Raw genomic sequence first — 15,044 nt, 5'->3', positions numbered from 1 at the left:
AACTATAAAGAAAAGTGGCTAAAATGAGGGTGTCAAAAAGTGAAACGTGAACATGTTTGAGAGAAAAATGTCCTTCTGCCACCTTATGACATTTAATGTTTTTGTTGTTTGTTTTGAAAATGATCCCCATTGCTACTTCTTCATTATTGCACTACTTCTTATTGCATTGCCATTCAAACTTATGAGGGCATCATTATTTACAGATGTCTGCATTTTACTGGCTCATTGAAATACTTGCCATTCACATCTAGATCAAGCACTTCATCAAATTATGTGACCCATATGTTTTACTTCACCCTGAAAACCTTTTTCAGTGTGTTCTTTTGTCAACAGTAGATCCAGTGCATTTTTTCTAACAAAAATGGTGCTGGTACTCAAAGCTAAGCCACCGTTCAGGGCTGGGGTGATCACTGAGAGACCCACTTCACAATAGCCAGGCCCCCTGCAACCAGTCACAGAATCTATGACAAGGCAGAATTGGTATGTAGAGCCTGAGCTCTTTCATTAAAACTTGGGGTCCATGGGTCAATTTTAGCAGTCAATGGAAAAGGTGTCGGTATTCAGTACCCCCAAGCACCCCCTCGAAAAAGCCCTGAGTAGATCTGAATATTTCAAAACAGACTTGAAAAAGTCTAACTGTATTTTAGAAAGGTCAAAAGTGTGTCTCTGAAGATTAGCTGCAAATACCCCCTATTTAACTAAAATCAGGTCTTTTAAAAATGTATATATTTATTGGCCATGAATATAGATAATGCTAGACCCAATTTTCAGCAAGTCAAAAAGTAGAGTACTAATAATGAGCAGAAAAATACAGCAGTCTATACGATATCAGGAAATAAACTACACTTTTTTTCTTATTTAAAGTGGAGAACACAACCTCAGTAGTCATTTCCGGTATCATGGAAGCCATGGACGTCTATGTATAAGGCAGTGTGACTTGCCAACAGTTACTTGGCCCCCTGAGGAAGCTCATCGTAATAGTGAAACGGTGAACCCCATTGGGCAAAATTGTTAAAGCTAAGTAACATTATCATTCAAGCAATTGCCTAACATCACGTGTTGAACATATTATTCTCTAATGGGATAAATAAAACCCCCATTCAGAGTCCTTACTTACACGCAAGTGGAGTTTTCAGCCTTGACTACTGAGGTTGTTTTCTCCACTTTAAATAAGAAAAAAAGTGTAGTTTATTTCTTGATATCGTTTAGACTGCGATAGTTAAGTATTTTTCAGCTCATTATTAGTACTATATTTATTGGCCAACAGTGAACATATAACTTGCCTATCCATGTATTTTTTAAAAATGTACAGATAATATTAGATCATTTAAATCACTTAACAGCCTAAAATAATCCATACAGGAAAGGAGTGGAACAAGAACAGGCAGTAAAATTATCTAGTTAGCAGCCCTAACTAGGAGTGGCCTAGTGGTTAGGGTGGTGGACTTTGGTCCTGAGGAACTCAGTTCAATTCCCACTTCAGGCACAGGCAGCTCCTTGTGACTCTGGGCAAGTCACTTAACCCTTCATTGCCACATTGAGCCTGCCATGAGTGGGAAAGTGTGGGGTACAAATGTAAAAATAAACCAAACGGACAGTGACCAACACATCCATACATTCAGTGCCACAGCTTACATGGATAACAGTGCCACAGTTGTCATTTTACTAAATCTGGTCTGGTTCCCCCACCAACTGAATATGGGTGCCATTATTCAATACTCTGGTGATAGTTTTACCAAATCTGGAAATACCTGAGCAATGAGGACTATTGTAATGGCTGATATTTCATCAGGGACACCAACATCCCCTACCTATGTATGGAAAATTGAAGCCTTGAGTCAGCTGGCACCATTTTTTAACCTGGAGCAGATAGAGCAGGAAGTAAACAGTATCACTGCTTACAAAAAGATGAAGTACATAAGTACATAAATATTGCCATACTGGGAAAGACCAAAGGTCCATTGAGCTCAGCATCCTGTTTCCAACAGTGGCCAATCCAGGTTACAAATACCCGGCAAGATCCCAAAAATGTACAAAACATTTTGTACTGTTTATCCCAGAAATAGTGGATTTCCCCCAAGTTCATTTAATAACGGTCTATGGACTTTTCCTTTAGGAAGCCGTCCAAACCTTTTTAAAACTCCCCTAAGCTAACGCCTTTACCACATTCTCTGGCAACGAATTCCAGAGTTTAATTACACATTGAATGAAGAAAAATTTTCTCTGATTCATTTTAAATTTATTACATTGTAGCTTCATCGCATGCTCCCTAGTCCTAGTATTTTTGGAAAGCGTAAACAGACACTTCACATCTACCCGTTCAACTCCACTCATTATTTTATAGACCTCTATCATATCTCCCCTCAGCCACCTTTTCTCCAAGCTGAAGAGCCCTAGCTGCTTTAGCCTTTCCTCATAGGGAAGTCATCCCATCCCCTTTATTTTCATCGCCCTTCTCTGCACCTTTTCTAATTCCACTATATCTTTTTTGAGATGCGGCGACCAGAATTGAACACAATATTCGAGGTGCGGTCGCACCATGGAGCGATACACAAAGGCATTATAACATCCTCATTTTTGTTTTCCATTCCTTTTCTAATAATACCTAACATTCTATTTGCTTTCTTAGCCACAGCAGCACACTGAGCAGAAGGTTTCAACGTATCATCATCGACGACACCTAGATCCCTTTCTTGGTCCGTGAGTCCTAACGTGGAACCTTGCATGATGTAGCTATAATTCGGGTTCCTCTTCCCCACATGCATCACTTTGCACTTGCTCACATTAAACATCATCTGCCATTTAGACGCCTCGTCTCCCAGTCTCGTAAGGTCCTCTTGTAATTTTTCACAATTCTCTCGCGATTTAACAAAGTAGAAAAGGTTGTGGCATACCAGCTCTTTGATTTTCTTGCCCAGTCAAATGCCTTACACCCCTGTCAAAAAGCTTCCATCCACATCATTCCACTGAACATATACTTCTTGGACTGCTCAACTATGTTAAACACATTATAGATGGAGATAGAGATATGATCTTACTCTCGACATGTCAGCTGCTTTCAACCTGGTTGACCACATCATTCTCCTCCACAGTCTAAATGACCTTTACATCTCTGGTCATTCATTACCTTAGTTTTACTCTTTTCTCACAGTACTGTTCTGCTGTTCACTAGTCTGACTCCTCTCTGCCATGGCCATTAAGATCAGGTGTCCCTCAAGAACCAATCCTTGGTTCAATACCTTTGAATATTGTATTTTACTTACCTTACTAGCCTGTCTTCATCAATCACTTGGCTTCAGATAATAACCAGCTTCTTTATCCCTTTGATTCTGCTTCAGCCTCTATGAGTGCCCTACTCTCCATGAAACTGGATGAAAGGGAAAGGAGAAAGGGGATGGGACAAAGACTAGGGGACACTCAATTAAGTTGCATGGATTACTTTAAAAACAAATAGGAAGACATATTTTTCACTCAATGAATAGTTAAACTCTGGAACTAATTGCTGGAGGATGTGGTAACAGCAGTTAGCATACCTGGGTTTAAAAAAAGTTTGGACAAATTTATGGAGGAAAAGTTCATAGTATGCTATTGAGACAGACATGGGGAAGCCACTGCTTGCCCTGGGATTGGTAGCATGGAATCTTGCTACTATTTGGATTTCTACCAGATACTTGTGACCTGGCTTGGCCACTGTTGGAAGAAAATATTGGGCTAGATGGACCATTGGTCTGACCCAGTATGGCTTTTCTTATGTCTTGATATACTGTCCTTCTATGTTTACAACAAAGCGGTTTACATATTATACAGAGGCTTTATTTTGTACTTGGGGCAATGAAGGGTTAAGTGACTTGCCCAGAGTCACAAGGATCTGCAGTGGGAATTGAACCCAATTCCCATGGTTCTCAGACTGCTTTACTAACCACTAGGCTACTTCTCCACTTCATGAAGCTGCCAACTGGCTTGCTTAGAACAACTTAAAATTGAATACTGTTAAGTCAGCCTTTATTATATTTTCTTCCCAACATTCCTTGACCATCCTCCCAACTTTTCCATCAGAAAGACTCCCTCCGCTACATCTTCTCTGTTAAGATACTCATTGTCAGTTTGAATAACAGTCTATCTTTTCACTCCCACATTTTTAAAATTGTATCTTATGCTATGTCACCAACAGACAGATACATTCTATATGAACCGTTCTGGAGCCGTAATCTCTATGTGTCCTTCTGCATAATTTAGTGATCTTAAAATAGGGTTATTGTAATTCCCTACTTGCTGGTCTTCCAAACACCCATACACATATCATTAAACACTGCTATCAAACTCATTCATGGTCAGAAGAAGTATGAACCGATGGAAATTTCGGGGGCGGAGCAAGATGGCGGCAGCTACATCGAACCGCTTGTGAACCTCGGGTATTGCTGTGTTTAAACACTAACCTCCTGGTGCATTTTTCTTATCAAGTTTTTTACTTTAAGTTTTCCGTGATGCCTCATACCAAGAGGAAAGGTGTTTTGAAGACCGGAGCCCATCCGGCTTTGACTTCCACTCCAACACAGCCTACCATTGAGGGATTCCTCGCGAGAACCCCTATGATGATGCCGGGAAGCCTCGCTGAACTCATGGCTCGAGGAGAAGCTGAGTTCTTGGTGCAGGACGTTTTGTTGTCCCCCCCAGCTCGCCCACCACCACCGCAACCGGCTGCAACCGAGGGTAGAGGTGTAGCCCCCAACCTTGGTGACGGGAAAGGAGTGCTACAATTGGGCCCACATCTAGAAGTTTCGGCCGAGGCCTATATAACAACGACGGCTGAGAGTAAGAAGGCACAGAGATCAGGAATATCTCAGATCTCCTCGCCGGCGGTGACTCTTGAAGCAATATGGGAATCTTTGCAGACGGTGATGATTTCAACGAGTAAAATCGAACCATTAGTGAGTAATGTGAAGGATTTATCTATTGCATTTGCCTCTATGAAAGAGGAGGTCTCTGAAAAGATTAAGATTTTGTCAAATGAAAACTCTAAATTAAAAGAAACCTCAGTTAAATTGATACAAGACAATATGTTGATCCACAATAAATTGGAGTATTTTGAAAACTTTAATAGGAGGTTAAACTTACATTTTTTTAATTTTCCACGGACTTTAATACATACTCCTTTAGAGATCTTCAAAAGATATTTGTTGGAAAATTTAAAATTTTCTTCAGAAAGTATACCTCCAGTAACTAAAATTTATTACCTTCCTACAAAGAAAAGTGGGCAAAGGTTGGAACAACCAGAATTGAATGTTTCTGAATTGTTGGAAACGTCGTTGTCTGATGAACCTGAGCGACAGACTCTGTTGGTTTCATTTGTATTTCTTCAAGATTTAGAACTCGTCAGGAAAATGGCTTTGAAGAATATACAAACTCCATTTTATGGAGGGAAAATCTGGGTATTCCCAGATGTGACTAAATTAACCCAAACTAGGAGGAAAGATTTCCTAGCACTTCGACCAGAAATTCTGTCTTTAGGAGCCTCATTCCACTTGAACTATCCGTGTAAATGCAACATAAAATATTTGGGGACGAAATATGTTTTCTTTAATCCTGAACATTTAAAACAATTTATTTCTCAGAAAAAATTACTATAGTACTTGTTGAGTTTAAACTGTCTTGTTTAGCTTCAAGATTTAAATAAAGGGCAATATGATATGATTTGGGGGGTTATAATAATCTGCTAACGCTTTATTGTGTCTTGAAATTTGCTTTATTGAATATACTTTCTCCTAAGTTAACGGCTCTTAGCCCCGAATTGGTGGTCTAATGCAAGTTTTGTAACGGTTTCCTGGACTTTTGTTAATTTGAAGATTTTCTAACTGTTTTTCTCATCCAAGTAGTAATGCTTGTAATAATGTGAAAATGATAAAAAAAAAAAAAAAAAAAAAAAGAAGAAGTATGAACCTGCTACTCCCCTCTTCATAACTGAGCACTGGCTCACAATGTATCAAGTACTATGTAATATTTTACTTTTATGCCAACAAATACATTCCTTACATAATACTCGCTACTGTATTTCTAGCCTCACTTTTCATCCCATACTTCCTGTGTGTGTGGCAGAGAGAGAGAGAGATTGTGTGTGAGAGAGAGAGAGACACAATGTGTTAGAGAGAGAGTGTGTGTTTACAAGAGAGATAGAGTATGTGTGAGAGATAGAGACAGAGTGTGAGAGAGAGAGTGTGTGGGAGATTGTGTGTGTGTTATTGAGAAAGAGAGAGAGAGTGTGTGTGTGTGTGTGAGACAGACTTTGTGTGAGTGTGTGAGAGAGAGAGAGACACACACATACACACACACACACACAGACAGACTCTGTGTGTGTGCCTGTGTGACAGAGAGCGAGAGAGAGAGTGTATGACAGTGGTTGCACTGTCTGTGTGCTTTGTATCCTTTTCTTTTTTAGATATTATCCTGTTTTTTCTGTTATATATAAATGTATGTGCTGTGTCATCCGCTGGGTACCTCGCGGTTCCATGTCTGCCTAACGTCAGCTCAGCTTGCCTCCAGTTTTCCCTTCCCTCTCACTGTTCCGCCCTCTGATGTCATAACATCTTTTTGCGAGTGCTGGACAGTGAGCGGGAATGTAGCATTGTAGGCTGCTGTCCTTCACCTCTCAGTCTCATGCCATTGCTTACTGCATTCACCCACTTCCCGCCACCCTGCTGCCTAAATTGTACCTCGGGGTTCCATCGCTGTCTGCCTATCTATTTTCGTAACATCCCCTGATGTCAGTTCAACTTGCCTCCAGCGTTCCCTTCCCTCTCACTGTTCCGCCCTCTGACGTCATTATGTTTTGATGTGAAGGCGGGGCAGTGAGGGGGAATGGAACGCTGGAGGCTGGCTGACATCATTTGATGTTATGAACCCAGAGAGCCAGACAGCGATGGAACGTTGGAGGTGCAAATTATTATATAGGATATTCTTATTCATGTATAGTCAACTGCACAATCCTTTTCCCATGTTTAAGCATACTATGGGGCTCATATTCAAATGAAAAATGCCCAAAAAGTGGCACAAAGCAGCATTTGGACATTTTTCCCCAAAACTTTCAAATTGCTATTTTTGAAACCCATTTAAAGACATTTATTTCTATTCAGTTCATCTGAAGTGTATCCAAATCACAAGGGGGCATGTTGGTGGCATGTTGAAGATGGGATTTGGGCGTTCCTAACACTTGGACGTTTTTCTGCCATAATGGAACAAGGCAAAAATGTCCAGGACTAAAACCTAGACATTTTGGGCTAGACCTGTTTTAATAATAACTAAGTCACAAAAAAAGTGTCCCAAATGACCACTGGAGGGATTAAGGCATGTCCACCCTTACTCCCTCAGTAATCACTGACCCCTCTCACCTCCCCACCCCCAAAGTTGTAAATGAAAAAGTACATACCAGCCGCTAGGACAACTTCAGATTTTATGGCCAGTCCTATTAGAGCAGCAAGCAGGTCCCTGGAGTAGCCTAGTGGTCAGTGTACTGCACTGTAGAGAAGTGGACCCAGGCCCATAACCTACTCTAACTGGTCCATTTGTGGTAGAAAATGTGAGCCCTCCAAAACCCAGCAAAAACCTACTATACATACATATAGGTGACACTTGCAGTCATAAGGACTATTGTAGTTGTGTACAATTGGACATAGTAGGTTTTTGGTGGGTTTTAGAGAAGTCACCATAGCATATAAGGGGTAATGGTGAAATGTGTACCTGGGAGCTTTTAGGTGAAGTTCACTGTAGTGTCTCCTAGGGTACCCCACTGCACTGCTGGGATGTCTGTGTGGCCAGTCTAAGAATGCTGGCTCCTCTTAAATCCCAATGGCTTGATTTTGTGCATTTTTCACTTGGACATTTTTTTTTTTAATAGTCACAAAATATAAATACACTAAACACTTTGAAATTGGTTGAAATGTATACATCCTTTTTGAAAACCCCAAATGTTAAAAATGTTCTGCCTATGTTCAAACAGCAGAAAGAACGAAACTGCTTGATACCTTAAGCCATAAAAACTTAGATGATGGACAGTCATATACCACAGTGATCATAAAGTGTGCATGCGTGTGTATGTGTGTATTATATATATATATATATATATATATATATATATATATATATATATATATATATATATATATATATATATATATATGGAGAGAGTGAGAGATTTATATATATATATATATATATATATATATATATATATATGTATCAGTCAACTGTATATATATATCCAAATGTATATATATTTTGCATTCTCTGTCTCTGTAACTGGCACTTTGAACCAGTGAACACTTTTTAATCTGTCCCCATTATCATCCTAATAATACCTCCCGATATTCATATATGTCTAGCAAGACTTTCAGGTATTTTGTGTGAGGATAAAATCGCCAGCTAAATTGAGAAGATTACCACATCACCACATAAATCAGTGACAGCCTGTGTGCTATTATGGCTGATTTTGGTTGACAGTTGGCTGTAGGCAGTTGTGCTTCAAATGCCTTCTTTCAGTGTAAAATTATACAGAATTCCATGCAAAATGCCGGCCTCCAGTTAAAAAAAAAAAGCCCTGCAAATCCAAAATTAGCATTTCATCCTTAAAAGGTAGCGCTCCACAATTTTCCATTGAAAGGTCTCTGTGGTTGTCACAAATGGGTACTGCACATATGACACTAATGCTACTGATGCCTTTTAAGAAAACCATACTTTCTGGTATTATTTTCCTCTTCTAATCATCTGTATACAATCTGTCCCCATGGAAAAGAAAGAAAGCTTGCTCACGTAATCTATCTTACATGAATATTATGCTTTTAGGAGCTTCAAACAAATATCTCGCATTGAAAGAGGACAGTTTAAAAACTCCTAAGTGGAAAGCAAACTTGTGCATTGGAAGGCTAATTCTAACCTATACTGTAGCTATTTCTTCCACTTTAATAGTAGAACAGCAAAGAACATATTTGATTTATGAGATGAGAAGATATATGCTGGGATTACTTGTTTGCACATTTCCAGATAGTGTGGCAACACATCACCTAAAACAACTCTGAGATCTAATTAAGGGAGAAAGAAAGCGCAAGAGGTCAAAGAAGTAGCTTATATAGACAAGCCAAGACTCTTCTGATTCATGAAATTCTGCTCAGTCATTGTTAATGTCCTAAATAAATAGTGGAGCCTGAAGTTAGGTTACATTCTTATCACAAAGGAACTTGGTATACTGCAGTTGCTTGTTGACTTCTGAGGATGAAAATAAGTACACATTAAGTTAATGAGAGGCCATATGTACTTCACGAATGATGCACACAGCCCGTTTTTGTACTTTTTAAAAAACTACTGGTATATCTAATTCAAAATATATTTGTTGCTAATTTTTTCAAGAGATGTCTTAACTGCGGTGTTAATTTATATTGTTAATTATGTACAAACCACCCATTTTTTTCATGCACAAGATACCCTCAGAATGTATTTGAATATCTGGTTTGTATGCAGCTAAATTTACATATGTAATTTTATCTATTTCAAAAAAATGGTATGAGTTACATGCATTATAGGCATCCAATTTACAAATGGACTTTTTGAAAGTACATGATCTGGGCATAGATTCATAACATGCCCTATGGAATAACATTCTTCTTATATTCACATTTTTCTGTGCCATGAACTCGAATATGTAGTTTTAGGATGAAACCTCAATGCATATCTCATTGGATACGCTCAAAAGTCCTAAGAAAGTTTTTGAAATTATTCTCAAAATGTTTTATTTTCTTTCTACACTCTGTCTTGCTGTACTTACTTTATCAAGAATAACCTTGTTATTCTTAATATCTTTGTAACATCAATTGTATTTTGTACCCTGAAATGGCAATGCCATTACAGGTATTTGTAAGCCACATTGAGCCTGCAAACAGGTGGGAAAATGTGGGATACAAGTGCAATAAATAATAAATAATAATAATATTTTTAATAAAATTACTCCCCACAATATTCTGCGCTATTTAACTAGTCAGAAATGGCTGCTGACAAGTTAAATAACATTTTTCTTATCTCCTGCTGAATATATGTGGTTAGTGCCTACCGCTAAACCAGCTATGTCATGCAACTTATACAGTTATGGGTGGATATTCAGTGCCAGACTGGATAAGATTAGCAGTTAAATCAGACCGCATAAATAGCAGTCTATCTTTAACTGATATAACTTAACCAGTTAGCTGCTCAATGTCACTTTACCGGTTGAGGTTTCCTTTTACTAAGCGGCAGTAAGTCCAATGCGGGCTTACCACTCGCTATACAGGAAGTACCACTGGGCTACCGCAGCAGCCCAGCAGTATTTCCCACCCCTAGCGTGCCATCATTTCCGGCGCTACAAAAATGTATTTATTTTTGTAGCATCGGAGTGTACCCGGTAGTAATCGGGCAGTGCTGCACATTGCCTGGTTGCTGCCAAGTTAACATGGGAGCCTTTACTGCCACCTGAATGGGTGGTGGTAAAGGTCCCCCCCCGAAATGGCCACACAGCAAGTGCTTTACCTGCCACGTGGCCATTTCCTGCAGGAAGGTTAGACTTCCCTTTTAGCAGCTGCGGTAAAAAGGGGTCTTGGCGTGCGTGTAAAACACACGCCAACACCAGCGCTGGCCCCCTTATGATGCAGCTTGGTAAAAGGGTCCCTAAGTGTTTAGCAGCCTCCCAAAAAATAGGATATTCAATGGCTCCGCATTGAATATCTGGGTTTAACGCCAGCAACAGGTAAAGCGCTGCCCACCATTGACTGAATATCAGGGGGACTGAATGTAATGATAGATAAAATCTGTAAGGCCCATTTAGAGTTGCAGCTACATTTAAGGTGCATTATTTTACCACTGGCTCATGCTATTTTAGCACAGGTCCCATTTAATGCAATGAAACATAGTTATTAAAAATTGGGGTTAACAACAAAATAGCACATCTTAACCGTAGTCCATGTTGATAACTTCCCTCCTTTGTCTGCCCATTTTTTTTTCATGTTGCAATATAAAAGACTTTTTTCACAGGGGAATAGCCTAGTGGTTAGTGCAGCGGACTTTGATCCTGGGGAACTGGGTTTGATTCCCACTGCAGCTCCTTGTGACTGCGGGCAAGTCACTTAACCTTCCATTGCCCCAGGTACAAAAAAAGTACCTGTATTTATGTAAACTGCTTTGAATGTAGTTGCAAAATACCACAGAAAGGTGGTATATCAAGTCCCATTTCCCTAATCAAAATCTTCTGCACTTGTCAAGACAGTTAGCCAAAGGAGTAAGTAGACTCAAACTAAGAGCAAGAACATACCAGTCAAGGTAAGTCTAATAGGCTTCAGGTGCCTGCAGAGCTATCTTTCCATGGGTTGAGCCTAAAGATGTTGGCACCAACAGGACATAGGCAAGACAAACTAGCTAGATATAAACAGGAGAATCTGAAGTCCAACAAGTTGAATCTAATGAAAGAGTGACAATAGAAGAGTAAAATTAACCAGCAAAGCAATTTACAGAGGCAGAATTCCAAAGTAGAAGAAGCAAGAAGAGACCAAGTTGTAACCTGGATACCTGGTGTTCATTTTGTTTTGTGTCCAATACATACCACCTCTAACTCAGTCATTCAGTTCCATGATATGGCTGGGCAGCAGGAGAAGTGCTTAAGTTCTTCAACTCTTGCTTTCCCAGACTCAAGTCTCATGGAAAGAAATCTGTGAGATCTGATACTTTATACCATAAGAACATAAAAACATAAAAACATAAGTGTTGCCATACTGGGACAGACTGAAGGTCCATCAAGCCCAGTATTCTTTTTCCAACGTTGGTCAATTCAGGTCACAAGTACCTGACAGGATCCCAGAACAAAAAACAGATTTCATACTGCTTATCCTAGAAATAAGCAGTGGATTTTCCCAAGTCCATATTAATAATGGGTTTGGGGCTTTTCTTTTAGGAAACTGTCCAAGCATTTTTAAACCCTGCTAAGCTAATTGATTTTACATTCTCTGGCAACAAATTCCAGAGTTTAATTACATGTTGAGTGAAGAAATATATTCTCTGATTTATTTTAAATTTAATAATTAGTAGCTTCATTGCATACCCCCGTAGTCCTAGTAATTTTGGGAAGAGAAAACAAGCAATTCAACTCTAGCGGTTCCACTCTACTCAGTATTTTATAGAGCTCTATCATATTTCCCATCAACCATCTTTTCTCCAAGTTGAAGAGCCCTATCCTCTTTAGGCTTTCCTCATAGGGAAGGTTGTCCATTTTGTAGCTCTTTTCTGTACCTTTTCTAATTACGCTATCCAGCTTATAATTGAAAAAGAAAAACGCCTATATTGCGACCCAAATCGGGAGATAGACGTTTATCTCACAAAAACGAATAAAGCGGTATAATCGAAAGCCGAATTTGGACGTTTTCAACTGCACTCCATCGCGGATGTGGACAAAGTTGATGGGGGGCGTTTCAAAGGCGTGGTGAAGGCGGAACTGGGGCGTGGTTATCGGCCGATCAGAGATAGCCGCCTTTCGCCAATAATGGAAAAAAAATATGCGTTTTTAGCGAGAATTTAGGGCACTTTTCCTGGACCCTGTTTTTCCACGAATAGGGCCCCAAAAAGTGCCCTAAATGACCAGATGACCACTGGAGGGAGTCGGGGATGACCTCCCCTGACTCCCCCAGTGGTCACAAACCCCCTCCCACCACAGAAATATGCCGTTTCACAACTTTTTATGTTCACCCTCAAATGTCATACCCACCTCCCTGGCAGCAGTATGCAGGTCACTGGAGCAGTTATTAGGGGGTGCAGTGGACGTTAGGCAGGTAGACCCAGGCCCACCCCCCCACCTGTTACACTTGTGCTGGTAAATGGGAGCCCTCCACACCGCCCCCCAAACCCACTGTACCCACATGTAGATGCCCCCCTTCAACCCTTAGGGCTATAGTAATGGTGTAGACTTGTGGGTGGTGGGTTTTGAGGGGGATTTGGGGGGCTCACCACACAAGGGAAGGGTGCTATGCACCTGGGAGCTCTTTTACCTTTTTTTGTTTTGTAAAAGTGGCCCCTAGGGTGCCCGGTTGGTGTCCTGGCATGTGAGGGGGACCAGTGCACTACGACTCCTGGCCCCTCCCACGAACAAATGCCTTGGATTTATTCGTTTTTGAGCTGGGCGCTTTCATTTTCCATTATCGCTGAAAAACAAAAACGCCCAGCTCACAAATTGTCGAATAAAACATGGACGTCTATTTTTTCCCAAAATACGGTTCAGTCCGCCCCTTCACGGACCCGTTCTTGGAGATAAACGCCCATGGAGATAGACGTTTTCGTTCGATTATGCCCCTCCACATCTGTTTTGAGATGCAGTGACCAAAATTGCACACAGTATTCGACATGCGGTCAAACCGTAAAGCGATACATAGAGATTAATTTTCAATATAACATCTAATTTGGATTTTGAATGTTTTTTTTCTATACTTTCCAAATCAAAATAGGAAATATAGCCATTTTCAAAAAAGCAAAACATCTTTTTTTTTTTTTTCAAAAATACCATTTGTAACAAGAATATGTGCTCTCTGCATTTATTTTTTCAGGACATTTTTGAAAAAAAAAACCATGCAAGTGAAAAATGTAGAAAATGAAGCCATTGGGATGTAGGTGGGGCCAGTAATTTTAGCAGACTGGTCCCCCAGACATCCCAGGAGAGCAATGGGACACCCTAGGGGGCACTGCTGTGGACTTCTAATAAATGCTACCAGATACACATCTCACCATTGCTCCCTTTTCTTGTCTGCAGAGTCCTCCAAAACCCACTACCCCCAACTATACACCACTACAATAGCCCTTAAGGTTGAAAGGGGCATCAATATGTGGGTACAATAAGTTTCTGAGATTTGGAGGGCTCACAGTTTCCACCGCAAGTGTAACAGGTAGGGGGAGGTATGGGTCTGGTCCACCTGTTTACAGTACAGTGCATCCATCACTACACTACTCCAGGGACCTGCATGCTGCTCTAATGGACTGGCTATAACATCTGAGGCTGTCATAGAGGCTGGTGAGTACTAATTTTATTCACATATTTGTCGGGTGGGAAAGGGTCAGTGACTACTTGGGGAGTAAGAGGGGTTATCCACGATTTCATCCAGTGGACATCTGGTCATCTGGGTCACTTTTTTCTGTCTTATTCATTATAAAAACAGGTTTAGATCAAAACACTGAATTTTTCACCATAGACGTTTTCTTTTTATTCCATTATGGCTTTAAAGTGTTAGGTATGCCCTAAACCCGCCCTAAATCCCACCTTCAAAATGCTCTGAACATGTCCTCTTGTGATTTGGATGCATTGCAGAAGAAATGCATAGATAAACATCTGCAAAATAGATTTCAAAAATACTGATTTAGATGTTTTGAGAAGAAATCCATCCAAGTGGTGCTTTATGTCACTTTTAGGACATTTTTCTCTTTTGAAAATGAGTGCAAAAAGGATTTTATCATTTTTATTCCATTCCATTCCTAATAGCTCCTAACATTCTATTTGCTTTCTTAGCCACCACTGCACATTGAGCAGAGGGTTTCAAAGTATCATCAAAAATGACACCTAGATTGTTTTAATGGGTGGAGATTACTAATATGGAACCTTGCATCACATAGCTATAGTTTGGGTTCCTCTTTCCCACATACATCACTTTTCACTTGCTCACATTAAATGTCATCTGCAACTTGAATGCCCAATCTCCCAGTCTCGTAAGGTCTTCCTGCAATTTAACAACTTTGAATAATTTTGTGTCATCAGCAAATTTAATTACCTCACTAGTTATTCCCATCTCTAGATCATTTGTAAATATGTTAAAAAGCAGCAGTACCAGCACAAACCCCTAGGGAACCCTACTATATACCCTTCTCCATTGAGAATACTAACCATTTAACCCTAACCCTACTCTCTATTTTCTATCTTTTAACCAGTTTTTAATCCACATTAAGCATTACCTCCTTTCCCATGGGGCATTTTTTAATTTTCTCAGGTGTCTTTCAAGAGGTACTTT

The sequence above is a fragment of the Microcaecilia unicolor genome, chromosome 3, assembly GCF_901765095.1.
Source record: "Microcaecilia unicolor chromosome 3, aMicUni1.1, whole genome shotgun sequence".
Classification (NCBI taxonomy): domain Eukaryota; kingdom Metazoa; phylum Chordata; class Amphibia; order Gymnophiona; family Siphonopidae; genus Microcaecilia; species Microcaecilia unicolor.
The sequence above is the reverse complement of the archived record's forward strand: the minus strand, read 5'-3'. Positions refer to the sequence as shown.